Here is a 12382-nt window from a genome sequence, read left to right as displayed (position 1 = left end):
TATACACACTCTCGGAGCCAAAAATTAGTTTAAAAGAATTTAATTTTTGTCAAGGGGTCAGATCAAAAAAATTCTTTGGCCAAGCTTTACCTGCGCAGGGGCGAACTTCCCAGATGTGACCGGAGCCATGTAGCTACCCAGAGCTACCAGATGGAAGTCGCGCCTGACTTACAGACTACTGGGTATTTATATTTTCTAGCAAGCAAGCAAAGGCATACAGAAGCAGAGGTGGTGGTTAGCTATTGGCTTATTTAAAAACGGCGAGGGTCCCTGATTGGTGGGTGCTGCTGCTGCTGGCGGGCACTTTCTGGCGGGCCAGGTTAGTTACCTTATTTGGCTAGAATTTTAAACCCAATTGTTCCCTGATGTTTGTTCATTACCCTGTTCTAGGAACTGCAGATTTGGGTTGGGTAATGCCCTAGTCGTAATTTTCCTAGCTGGGTATAACAAAACCTCGTGGATCTCTTTCACCTGGCTGCAGGGGTCTGCCCTCTGGCCAAAACCGCATGGTTCTCCCTCTCTCACCTCACCAAGAGGGGATCCTTACTTTGCTGAAACCGTGTGGCTGTCTTTTTCACCTGGTTGCAGGGGTCTGCACTCTGGCCAAAACCACATCCTTCTCTCTTTCAATGGCTGCCGCATCAGGTTTAAATGCACGCACCCTCCTTTGCAGTCCCATTTCTGACTCCTCCTACAATTAGTTATACCTGCCAGGACTCCCATATTATCACAAGTTTACTGGGCTGCCATCATTAGTCTGGGCAGGTATGGCCCCATGGCGTGGAGCCAATAAACTCCAAGCTCTCACGCAGGTGTTGTAACTCAGGGCACCTGCCCCCAGTTACATCCTGGGTAGAAGCCACTCCCTTCTCCCTGGCTCAAAGCATGGCCACAGCTTTTTAACGTATCTATGAAATCAGTTAAAGGTTATAGATATGTTAAATGACCATTCCAGAGGTTAGCTGCAAAACTGTTGCTGTGCAAAACAGCTCTCAATGGCCCTGGCTCCATTTGTGCCTTCCCCCTGGGGATGTGGGGTGGGGTGGTGAGGACATCTTAATATTTCCTGGACACCCTGAAGTCTGGACCCCATCCTAAATTCTTTTCTGGGTACCCCCCTGGCCGCACCCTGTATCAATATTCCCTCCTTTCAGATATACACCCACTTTATAATCATATAAAGGAAAATAGACGAAGGTCTCATCTTCTTGTAACTGCTTCTGACCGGACATGGACATTGTCCTACCTACCCCTGGGTCAGGGGTGCGCTGAAAGAGGGGGTTGCAGCACGGAGGGAGTCCTTCCTGTAAGGGGAAAGACCTTACAGGGTCCTGGTCAGTTGGCTGTCACCAGGAAGTCGCAGGCTTGGTGTCCAAAGGCTGGCATTACTGGACCGTTGGCATCCTGGTCAGGTCATATTCTGGAGGTGACAGATTAGGCAAAAAATTGAAAGCACAATTAACCATTATTTGACAAAGGCGGGGACTTCAGTAAAGAATGGCGTATCTGGAGGAAGGTGTACAAGGCATACTACACTTATCCAAGACTCTTGTGGCCCGCTATACTTCACTCGGGCCAAGGGGAATGCATTAAGATTTCCCTCCTTTCAGATTTCTGAGCCGTTTCTGTCCAAGCCATCAAGATATAGAAAAGGGAAAATCAGTTCTAAAGTGAAGCCCACAGACCGCTCCAGCCCTTCACCAACCCAACTACTTAGTTCAATCAAACCGTTGAGTCTCAGGGGGGCGATGACAAAGATGGGCTCCTTAAGTGAGGCCTATATTGCAACCAATCACTCATAGGCATAGGTAGGTCATAGGCATACGTCCTATGAAAACAGAAGAACACACAGGTTAATTCACACAACAATCCCCAAACCAGTCTCTGCACCTGTGAGACTGTCTTTTGGGAAGACATTCCATTACTAGGTCCTTCCTGCAATGACATTTAACAGTGGCAATTTGACAGGTCCTTTGCACTTGTAAATTGTACATCTTCAGTTACATCACAAACCTGGTTTCAACTCTTTAATGAATACAAATTTTCAAGACAGTTAGCTGAGCCATTCTGATGTCCAATACTGAGGATTGTGATTTTCTTTTGAACTACAGTTTTTTTTTTCTTTAAGATCATTCTTATTGTTCTCACAGAGACTACTCTGGGGCCTGCTTTTGATTTTGACTGTTTGTTTGCATAAACACATCAAGAGCAGCCTGGATCACTTATGATCCTTAAGTCTGCTTTGCTGGAACTTACACGGGGAACTCTTATCACTTCTCAGTCTGCCCCTTGGAGCAAAGAAGCAGAGCCAGATATCTGCCATTTGGCTTCTCCTGTACCAGTCGTTTCACTCAAATCCTCCAGCCTCCATTGTGCCTGCGGGTTCCTTTTTAGCATCTTTCAGGAAAGCAACCCTCGTTCCTTCCCTGGAAAGACTGGCATGAACTGCACAACCAACCAAAGTACCAGGCTTTTCTCATGGGCTTTCACTAGCTTCACAAGTCAATCCCAGTTCTTCAGGACTTTCTGGTAATGACCAGAACCCATACATGCCTCCTTCAGGTGTGACATTCTAGTCAAAGTCCTGGTTAACAAAACCACTATTAAAGACTGGTCTTATTGGTTTTATGCAAAGACACTTTACATCATCACTCATTCCTTCAGAATGCCCAATTCTGGAGGGATCAGGGAGGGAGAAAAATACAAAGCATGATGGAAAATTTTTTTCTTTGTTCACTTTCCTATAGAGTATGAAGTTTCAACCTTTCCTGGAATCCTCAATTTCCTTTTCAGAGCAGATATAGAGCAAAATCCGAAACACAGAGTTCCAGAACAATACACAGGTAGAGGCATTCTCTTGCACCAATGCTTCTACTGGTGCCTCACAGAGACATGCTCCTTCAGGCCCGGTCTCATGGCAGAGACATGCTGCTTTGCCTCAGGCTGAAGAACTCATCAGCCCCAATTGACCCTTCCTGGGTCCCGGGTGGCAAAGGCATTTTCTCCAACTGGCTTCAGTGACCTTCACTAGGTCTTACAATACAGGTTTATGATCAGAAACAGAACCACATGTGAGAAATTTGCTCTTTTCCCAGAAAACCAGAAAATAAGTAGTTGAGGTTTCCTTTACTCCAGGTTTAAAATTTTCATATCCTTTATACACATTTTTACTTATCTAGGTTTACCTATCATTGTCTTTTACTCTTGGTTCCTTTCCCACATGGGAAGGACTACACTTAAAACTCAGTACTTAAACTCAGTATGTGGCAGCTAAACATCCCTAGCATTATGGATTCCTTCCACTGTAAGTCCCTAGGTTCGCAGGTACAGTTTGCACCTTTCTGAAACTCAGACCTTGCAAATACCCTATAAATCACATGGTCTTTCTTGGACCTCCGTTCATGACTTTCAAAACCAGAGCCATTCCTATCAGAACCAGTTACACAGAGAACCACAAGGCAGCAGTGCCCACACAGCAGCAGCATGTAGCCCATAATCTGAAGAGAAGCCTTATCCAGTTCCAAGATGGTGGCACCTGTGCAAGCTCTGTCCTCCAAGGTGGGGCACTCACGTGGCTCATCCATTTTATCCAAAATGGTTTAATAAAATCTTAAAAAAAAAAAAAGCCCTGGCTGGCGTAGCTCAGTGGATTGAGCGTGGGCCTAGAAACCAAGCAACCATGGCTCGATTCCCAGTCAGGGCACATGCCTGGGTTGCAGGCCAGTTCCCAGCAGCGGCCCACCAGAGGCAACCATACATTGATATTTCTCTCCCTCTGTCCTTCCCTTCCCTTCTAAAGATAAATAAAGTATTAAAAAAAATGGTTGCACCCCGACTGGTTCTACCCACCTGCAAAGGTCCCAGGACAATGGTTTCAGGACCCCTGGAAGCCCACAAGGCCCCTTCCGCTTGTGGGCGTGGGGGCACTACAAGGCTGCCCTCCACCCAATGGGGTTGGTGCACTGAGGCTGCAGTCATCAATGCAGGTGGAGAGCAGGCTCCGCCCTGCACCGTGAAGATGGGGGCCCTGTGGCTTCCTTTTCGGGAGCCAAAGAGGACCCTGGCAACCCCTGGTGTGGTGGGTGAGCAGAGGCCACTTGCAGAGGCTGCGAATTCATGGTGGAGTCTTCTCCCACTTGCAGGTCAGAAGCTGTAGTAGGCCTCACCTCCCCAGAAAGCAGTGTCACCACAGGAGTTACTGCTGTCTGGGGTCCCTCATTCCCTGGGTTCAGAGCATTAATGAGGTTTCTTTCCTCATCTGTTTTCCTCCTGTGATCTACTATCAGGGAGGGATTCTAAGACCCCTTTCTCCTTCTGGACCATTACATGCTTCCCTGTCTCTGGCCCAAGGCTGTTGTTCAATATTATAAAAACATTAAGGTAGTGTAACTCTTCTGAGAGTTCACACTGCCGGCAATACTGTTTCAATCTAGTAATGATGCAGTAACTCAAAGAACCATTCATGGGCCATCTGAGCTCATCACTCAAAACATAAGCAGGCCACACAGTGTTACAATAGTAAATCATTAACTTCTTAGTCAAGTGATTCCTGTATATCGATTTAGCACAGTAGTTTTCCCAATCTCTTAGGATTTTACCCAATGGACTCCACTTAGGCACCAGCCCAGAACTATTCACACAGTTCCAACAAAGCATACAAAGATTCAGAGCAAAAAAAAAAATACAGATGGCATACAGACCAGGTATTTCCCCTGCTATTGCCCACAATTGCAGCTCCATTATTGCAAAAGATTAGTCAGAAACCAAGTTTTCAACTCAAAACACTTTCTCATCTCTGCTCCCTCCCCACTTCATTTCCTTCTCACCTTTCCGGGTGTGATTAGGTGGCCAATGCCCTCAAAAGTGCAGAGAAATCCTCAGAGACTGGGAAAATTCCAAAGCCTCAGTCTCTCGCACCTGAGGGGGTTGGTCTGCCATGAACAATTTTCGTCCCGGCGGAGTCGCCAAAAAGTGTTACCGAACAGAGGTCCGAAGGGGAGGGCAATATTTGGCCCACCTAGGGATGCCAATAAACTGTTACAGAACAACAGGGGCCCCTCCCAAGGATGGAATACTAATATCTACTGGGCTCTTCTGTCCGCTGCCAATTGGAAAGACATCTCTCAATGCCAGAGATTTGTGAAAAGGAAACAAAATGTTTAGTTAATGCTATTCAGGCCTAACACCTCCACTAAAATATCAAAGTCCTTTAGGGTATACACCTACAGCCACACACAGCTCTCCCTTTTCCCACTGTCCCAACTCTGGGTACCGTAAATCAGGAAAAGAGCACATGTTCGTTTTTCCAGGCTCCTGGTATCTTCAGCTATGTTGACAGGCAGGATTTCCAGTTAATCCAGAGTACTGTGGTACCCTCTCACAGTCCACTGGCAAGAGTCCTTTGTACCCAGTTCCAGTCAAAGTCTCTCCTGCTTTCCAGGCCACATGACCAAAGGGGGCACCCCAAAGCCATGTGGGCCTCTTCTACAAAAGCTGCAGGGGTCTGCACTCCACCAAAAGCATGTCTTTCTTCTTCACCTGGCTGCAGGGATCTCCATTCTGGCAAAGGTGCGTGGTTTCCCCTTTCACCTGGGAAAGAGAGGGTCTGCAATCTGCTGAAACCACATGGCTCTCCCCTCACCTGGCCAAGAGGGGACACTTACTTTTCTAAAACCGCGTGGCTCTTTTACAATGGCTGCTGTATCTCGGTTTAAATCTCTGCACCCATCCTCCTTTTCGGCCCCATTTCCGACTCCTCCCACAGTCAGTTACACCTGCCAGGACTCTCATACCCTCCCAGCTTTACTGGGCTGCCATCATTAGTCTGGGCAGATATGGCCACATGTCTTGGAGCCAATCAATACTAAGCTCCTACGCATGCGCTGTAACTCAGGGGACCTGCTCCCAGTTACAACCTGGGTAGAAGCCACTCCCTTCTCCCTGGCTCAAAGCAAGGCCACAGCTGTATAACATATCTATAAAAGCAGTTAAAGGTTATAGATATGTTAAATGACCATTCCAGAGGTTAGCTGTAAAACTGTTGCTATGCAAAAAATATCTCAATGGCCCTGGCTCTATTTGTCCCTTCCCCCTGGGTGGGGAGTGTGGACATCTTAATATTTCCTGGACACCCTGAGCTCTGGACCCCATCCCAAATCTTTTTTTGGCCCCCCTCCCTTGGCTGCACCCTGTATCAATATCGCCCAGAAGAATATAGAACTGACCAACGGTGTTGTGACTATCTATGAGGGTACAACTAGATTCATGAATTCAAAAGTACAATTCAAAGGCTGTTGATACAGGAAAGTTAAAGTAAAAAAAAAACCACTGCTGTTACTGTCTCTACTATAATTGATTATTGGCATGTAAAGCTGGTGAATGAACACCAAAATGTTATTTTATTTGTGTTTCAAGTCTTCACAACTTACTTGCCAGACAAAACAGGCAAAATGTGGCTGGAAGATATTGCATTTACCTTCTAAATCTTGAGGAGTTGGTTGTAATGGATAGCTCCTATTTTGCTTCTAGAAGTATGTATACAAGAGAGGAAAGTTAGTAGAATTTTTGACTTTCTCATCTCTCAAATAAGGAAATTAAATGAAGATTATATGGACCAATCCAGAGTACCCAGCTCAGTGTTATATAAAGTAAAGGGAGTATTCAACTAGAAGTTGAGAAACCTAGAATATAGTCTAAGCTCTGTCACTGCCTTAATTTGATTGTGGGAAGATTACTTTATTTCTTGGGCTTAACAGGGTTTATCTAGTGATCATTGAAGAGAAAGAATTCAAGCAAAGGAGTGGTATGGTTGTTACCCAACAAGAGATCGGTGGGAGTGTTACCGAACAACAAGAGGTCCGAGGGAGGGGCAATACAATATTTGGCCCACCTAGGGATGCCCAAAACTGCTATACAACAGGGGCCCCTCCCGAAAACAAAATACTAAAATCTACTGGGCCCTTCTGTCCGCCGCCAATTGGAAAGACATCTCTTAATGCCAGAGATTTGTGAAAAGGAAACAAAATGTTTATTTAATGCTATTCAGGCCTAATGCCACCACTAAAATATCAAAGTCCTTTAGGGTATACACCTACACCCACACAGCGCTCCCTTCTCCCACTGTCCCAACTCCGGGTACCGTAAATCAGGAAAAGAGCACACGTCTGTGTTGCAGGCCGCTGGCACCGTCAGCTGTGTCACCGTGCAGGCAGGATCTCGAGTTAATCCAAAGTACTGTGGTACCCTCTCATGGTCCACTGGCAAGAGTCCTTTGTACCCAGTTCCAGTCAAAGTCTCTCTTGCTTTTCAGGCCCCGCAGCCAAAGGGGGCACCCCAAAGCCGCATGGGCCTCTTCTACCAAAGCTGCAGGAGTCCGCACTCCACCAAAAGCATGTGGCTGTCTTCTTCACCTGGCTGCAGGGATCTCCATTCTGGCAAAGCTGCGTGGTTTTTCCCTTTCACCTGGGAAAGAGGGGGTCCACACCCTGCCAAAACCACGTGGCTCCCTCTTTCACCTCACCAAGATGGGGTCCTCACTCTGCTGAAACCGCATGGCTCTCTCCCTCTGGCCAAGCGGGGACCCTTCATGTCCTGGAGCCAGTCTTTTCCAAGCTCTCACACAGGCACTCCTCACTCTGGAGCGCAGACCCTAGTTACATCCTCTTGAGTCCCAGTCTTTCTCACTCCGGAGAGGAGCCCCTAGTTCCCATCTTGAGTCCTCCTAGTTCCATCCTCAATCCCTAAGCCCTTCTCACTCAGGAGTCCAGACTTTAGTTACATCCTCCTGAGTCCCAGTCCACTCACTCAGGAGTGCAGACCTTAGTTTCCATTCCAAGTCTCTGCTAGTTCCTTCTCTCTGGCCCCAAACTTGGCCACTGCTATTTAACATATCTATGAAACCAGTTAAAGGTTATAGATATGTTAAATAACCATTCCTCCAGAGGTTAGCTCCAAAACTGTTGCTATGCAAAATAGCTCTCAATGGCCTGGCTCCATTCATCCCTTCCCCCTGGGGGGGGCGGTGAGGACATCTCATATGTCTCTCCAATATTTCTATACACTTTGAATTCTGGACACCATTCCAAATCTTTTTTTGGGGCCCCCCTGGCTGCACCCTGTATCAGGAGGGGCAATATTTGGCCCACCTAGGGATGCCAAAAACTGCTACAGAGCAGAGGGCCCCTCCCAAGTACGGTATACTAATATCTACTGGGCTCTTCTGTCCACCACCAATTGGAAAGACATCTCTCAATGCCACAGATTTGTGAAAAAGAAATGAAATGTTGATTAATGCTATTTAGGCTTAATGCCACTACTGAAATATCAAAGTCCTTTAGGGTATACACCTACACCCACACAGTGCTCCCTTCTCCCACTGTCCCAACTCCGGGTACCGTAAATCAGGAAAAGAGCACATGTCTGTGTTTCAGGCCACTGGCACCGTCAGCTGTGTCAGGCAGAATCTCTAGTTAATCCAAAAATCACGTGGCACCCTCTCACGGTCCACTGGCAAGAGTTCTTTGTACTCAGTTCCAGTTAAAGTCTCTCCTGTTTCCAGGCCACGTGGCCAAAGGGGGCACCCCAAAGCCACCTGGGCCTCTTCTACCAAAGCTGCAGGGGTCCGCACTCCACCAATAACATGTGGCTTTTTTCTTCACCTGGCTGCAGGGATCTCCGTTCTGGCAAAGCTGCATGGTTTTCCCTTTCACCTGGGAAAGAGGGGGTCTGCACTCTGCGAAAACCACATGGCTCCCTCTTTCACCTCACCAAGAGGGGGTCCTCACCCTGCTGAAACCGCGTGGCTCTCCCCTAAATGACTGCAGGGGTCCTCACTCTGCCCCCAAACCGCGTGGCTCTCTCTTCACCTGGGCAGTTCTCCCCTCATGTCCAGGAGCCAATCTTTTCCAAGCTCTCACACAGGCCCTCTCACTCAGGGGTGCAGCCCCTAGTTCCATCCTGGGTAGAAGCCACTCCCTTCTCCCTGGCTCAAAACTTGGCCACAGCTATTTAACATATCTATGAAACCAGTTAAAGGTTATAGATATGTTAAATGACCATTCTAGAGGTTAGCTGCAAAACTGTTGCTATGCAAAACAGATCTCAATGGCCCTGATTCCATTTGTCCCTTCCCCCTGGTGGGGGGGGGGGGCGTGAGGACATCTTATATGTCTCTCCAATATTCCTATACACTTTGAATTCTGGACACCATTCCAAATCTTTTTTGGGGGCCCCCCCTTGGCTGCACCCTGTATCATAATGAGAAAGAAATATGACACCTCTGAGAAATATTTAAAGGGTTAAAGCATTTTATAATGATAAAAGGTTTGATTCATCAAAAACGGTAACAGTTATAAATAAATATATATAGATATATATATCCCTCAGAAAAAAGCCTCAATATACATGGAAAAAACTCTGAGGGCTTATTCTGAGTCAGAGGCAGATAGTTAAAGGGGCATAAAACTTTGGGGAACAAACTCACTTTCTGCTTGGTCCCTTATTATTTAAACTGAGGGTATTAGCAAAGTAGGTTTCATAGGACTTTATGCTTTCTTTCTTAGCCTGATTGCCCTAGGAAACCTGCCCTTCCCTGCACAGGGTGGCACCCACCACTGGCATTGTTTCAGGCTTAAGTCAGGCAGTGGGGATAAGGCAGCTAAGAGATTAGGAGACTTCTTGCAGACAGAATGAAGACTCAGGCTATGTCAAAGCTGAGAGGCCAGGGTGCATAACCCCCTTTTGCTATAGCCCCCCAAGTCCTTCCCTGGGGCCTCCCCATGATTGTGCCTATTTTAGGTCATCCCTCCCAATGACATTGGGGGCCAGGCAGGGTAAAGTAAAAGGAGCAGAAGCAGCACTCCTGCCAGGGAGATAAGCTTTGTCTCCTTAGTGGCTTAGGGTCCCAAGGTCTTTCACTCAGCCTTAGGTATGAGGGGGTTACAGCTCCTGAAACCAGGCAGGGCAGTTCCCAAAAGATACTAAAAGTAGACAGAAAATCAGCAATGGTATAGAAAACCAGAACAACACTACCGAACAAATGGATGTAATTGATGTATATAGAATCCTGCAATGGATAGCAACAAAATAAACATTCTTCTTAAGCCCTCATAAAACATTCTCCAAGAAAGACCACATGCTAGGCCATAAAACAAGCCTCACGAAATGTAAAATAATTAAAATTATACAAAATATGTTCTCTAATCATAATGGAATGAAGTTAAAAATCAATAACAGAGGGAAATTTGGGAAATTAATGCATATGTGGAAATTAAACATTATACTCCCAACTAAGCAATTGATCAAAAAGCAATCATAAAGAAAATTAGAAAATACTGAGATAAATTTAAAAAAACACAACATATCAAAATTTATGGGCTGCAGCTAAGTTAGTGCTCAAAGGAAAATATGTATAAACACCTATATTATAAAAGAAGAGAGATTCCAAATTAGTAACGTAATCCTCCACCTAAGGAAACTGAAAAAATAAGAACAAACTAAGCTGAAGGCAAGCAGAAGGGGGGAAGTAATAAAAATTAAAGTGAAAATAAATAAAACACATAATAGAAAAACAATAGGGAAAAATCAACAAAACAAAAAGTTGGTTCTGTGAGAAGATCAGAAAAATTAGATGGGGGGGGAACCCCTTTAGCTGTACTGACGAAAACAAGAAAAGACTCAAATTTCTAAAATCAGTGTTACTGACCAGAGGTCCAAGGGGGGGGCAATATTTGGCCCATGGAGGGGTGCCAAAAACTGCTACAGAATAACAAGGGTCCTTCCCAAGGACAGTATACTAATATCTACTGGGCTCGTCTGTCCACCACCAATTAAAAAGACATCTCTCGATGCCAGAGATTTGTGAAAAGGAAAGGAAAGGTTTATTTAGAGCTGTACAGACTTAAAGTAGTGACCCATGTCCCCATTAAAATGTCAAAGTCCCTTAAGATAACCACAGATGCCTACAGCGCTTCCTTCTCCCCCTGCCCTAATTCGGGGTACTGTATCTCAGGAAAAGAAGCACACATCTGTGTTTCAGGTTGCTGGCACCGTCAGCTGGGTCACCATCCAGGCAGGATCTCCAGTTAATCCAAAGTCATGTGGCGCCTTCTCATGGTTCACTGGCAAGAGTTCTTTGTACCCATTTTTCCAGGCAAAGTCTCTCCTGTTTCCCAGGCCACGCAGCCAAAGGGAACACCCCAAAGCCACGTGGGCCTCTTCTACCAAAGCTGCAGGGATCAGCACTCTGACCAAAAGCGTGTGTTTTTCTTCTTCACCTGGCTGCAGCGGTCCCTATCTGGCAAAGCCAAGTGGTACTCTTTCACATGGGGAAGAGGGGGTCCTAATCCTGCCCAAACCGCATGGCTCTCTCCCCAATGGCTGCCGTGTTCGCGTTTAAGTCCCTGCGCCAGTCCTCCTTTGCAGCCCCATTTCCGACTCTTCCTACAATCAGTTACACCTGCCAGTATTTCTGTATTATTACAAGTTTACTGGGCTGCCATCCTGAGTTTGGGCAGGTGTGGCCTCATGTCCTAGAGCCAATCAACTCCAAGCTCTCACGCAGGTGCTGTAACTCAGGGGACCAGCCCCAAGTTATATCCTGGGTAGAAGCCACTCCCTTCTCCCTGGATCAAAATTTGGTCATAGCTATTTAACATATCTATGAAATCAGTTAAAGGTTATAGATATGTTAAATGATCATTCCAGAGGTCAGCTGCGAAACTGTTGCTATGCAAAACAGCTCTCAATGGCCTGCTCCATTTGTCCCTTCCCCCTGGCGGGGGTGGTGGTGGTGGTGGTGGTGAGGACATCTTAATATTTCCTGGACACCCTGAGTTCTGGACCCCATTCCAAATTCTTTTTTTGGTGCCCCCCTCCTGGCTGCACCCTGTTACATCAGGAATTAAAGAGAATACGTCACTACTGACCTTACAGAAATAAAAGGAGTGTAAGGGAGTACTATGAACAACTGCACAGCAATACATAAAGTAGATGAAACAAAGTGCCAGAAAGACACAAATGGCCAAAACTGCTTCAAGAAGAAACATGAAATCAGAATAGACATATTACAAGTAAAGAGACTAAGTAATTCAAACACTTTCCACAAGAAAAGTCCAGGCACAGATGGCGTCACTAGTGAAGTCTTCCAAACATTTAAAGGAGAAATAGTATAAATTCTTAACTAACTATTCCAAAACATAGAAGAGGTGGGAAGATCTCCAAAATCATTCCTTGCACTCAGGGTTACCTTGAAATGACAACCAGACAGAGATATTGTTCCCAAACAGAGGTCCAAGGGGGGGGCAATATTTGGCCCACCGAGGGATGCCAATAACTGCTACAGAAAACAGAGGCCCCTCCCAAGGACGGTATACTAGTAGCTACT

Source organism: Artibeus jamaicensis, unplaced genomic scaffold (genome assembly GCF_021234435.1).
Source record: "Artibeus jamaicensis isolate MK-2021 breed Jamaican fruit bat unplaced genomic scaffold, CSHL_Jam_final contig_240, whole genome shotgun sequence".
NCBI lineage: Eukaryota > Metazoa > Chordata > Mammalia > Chiroptera > Phyllostomidae > Artibeus > Artibeus jamaicensis.
The sequence above is the reverse complement of the archived record's forward strand: the minus strand, read 5'-3'. Positions refer to the sequence as shown.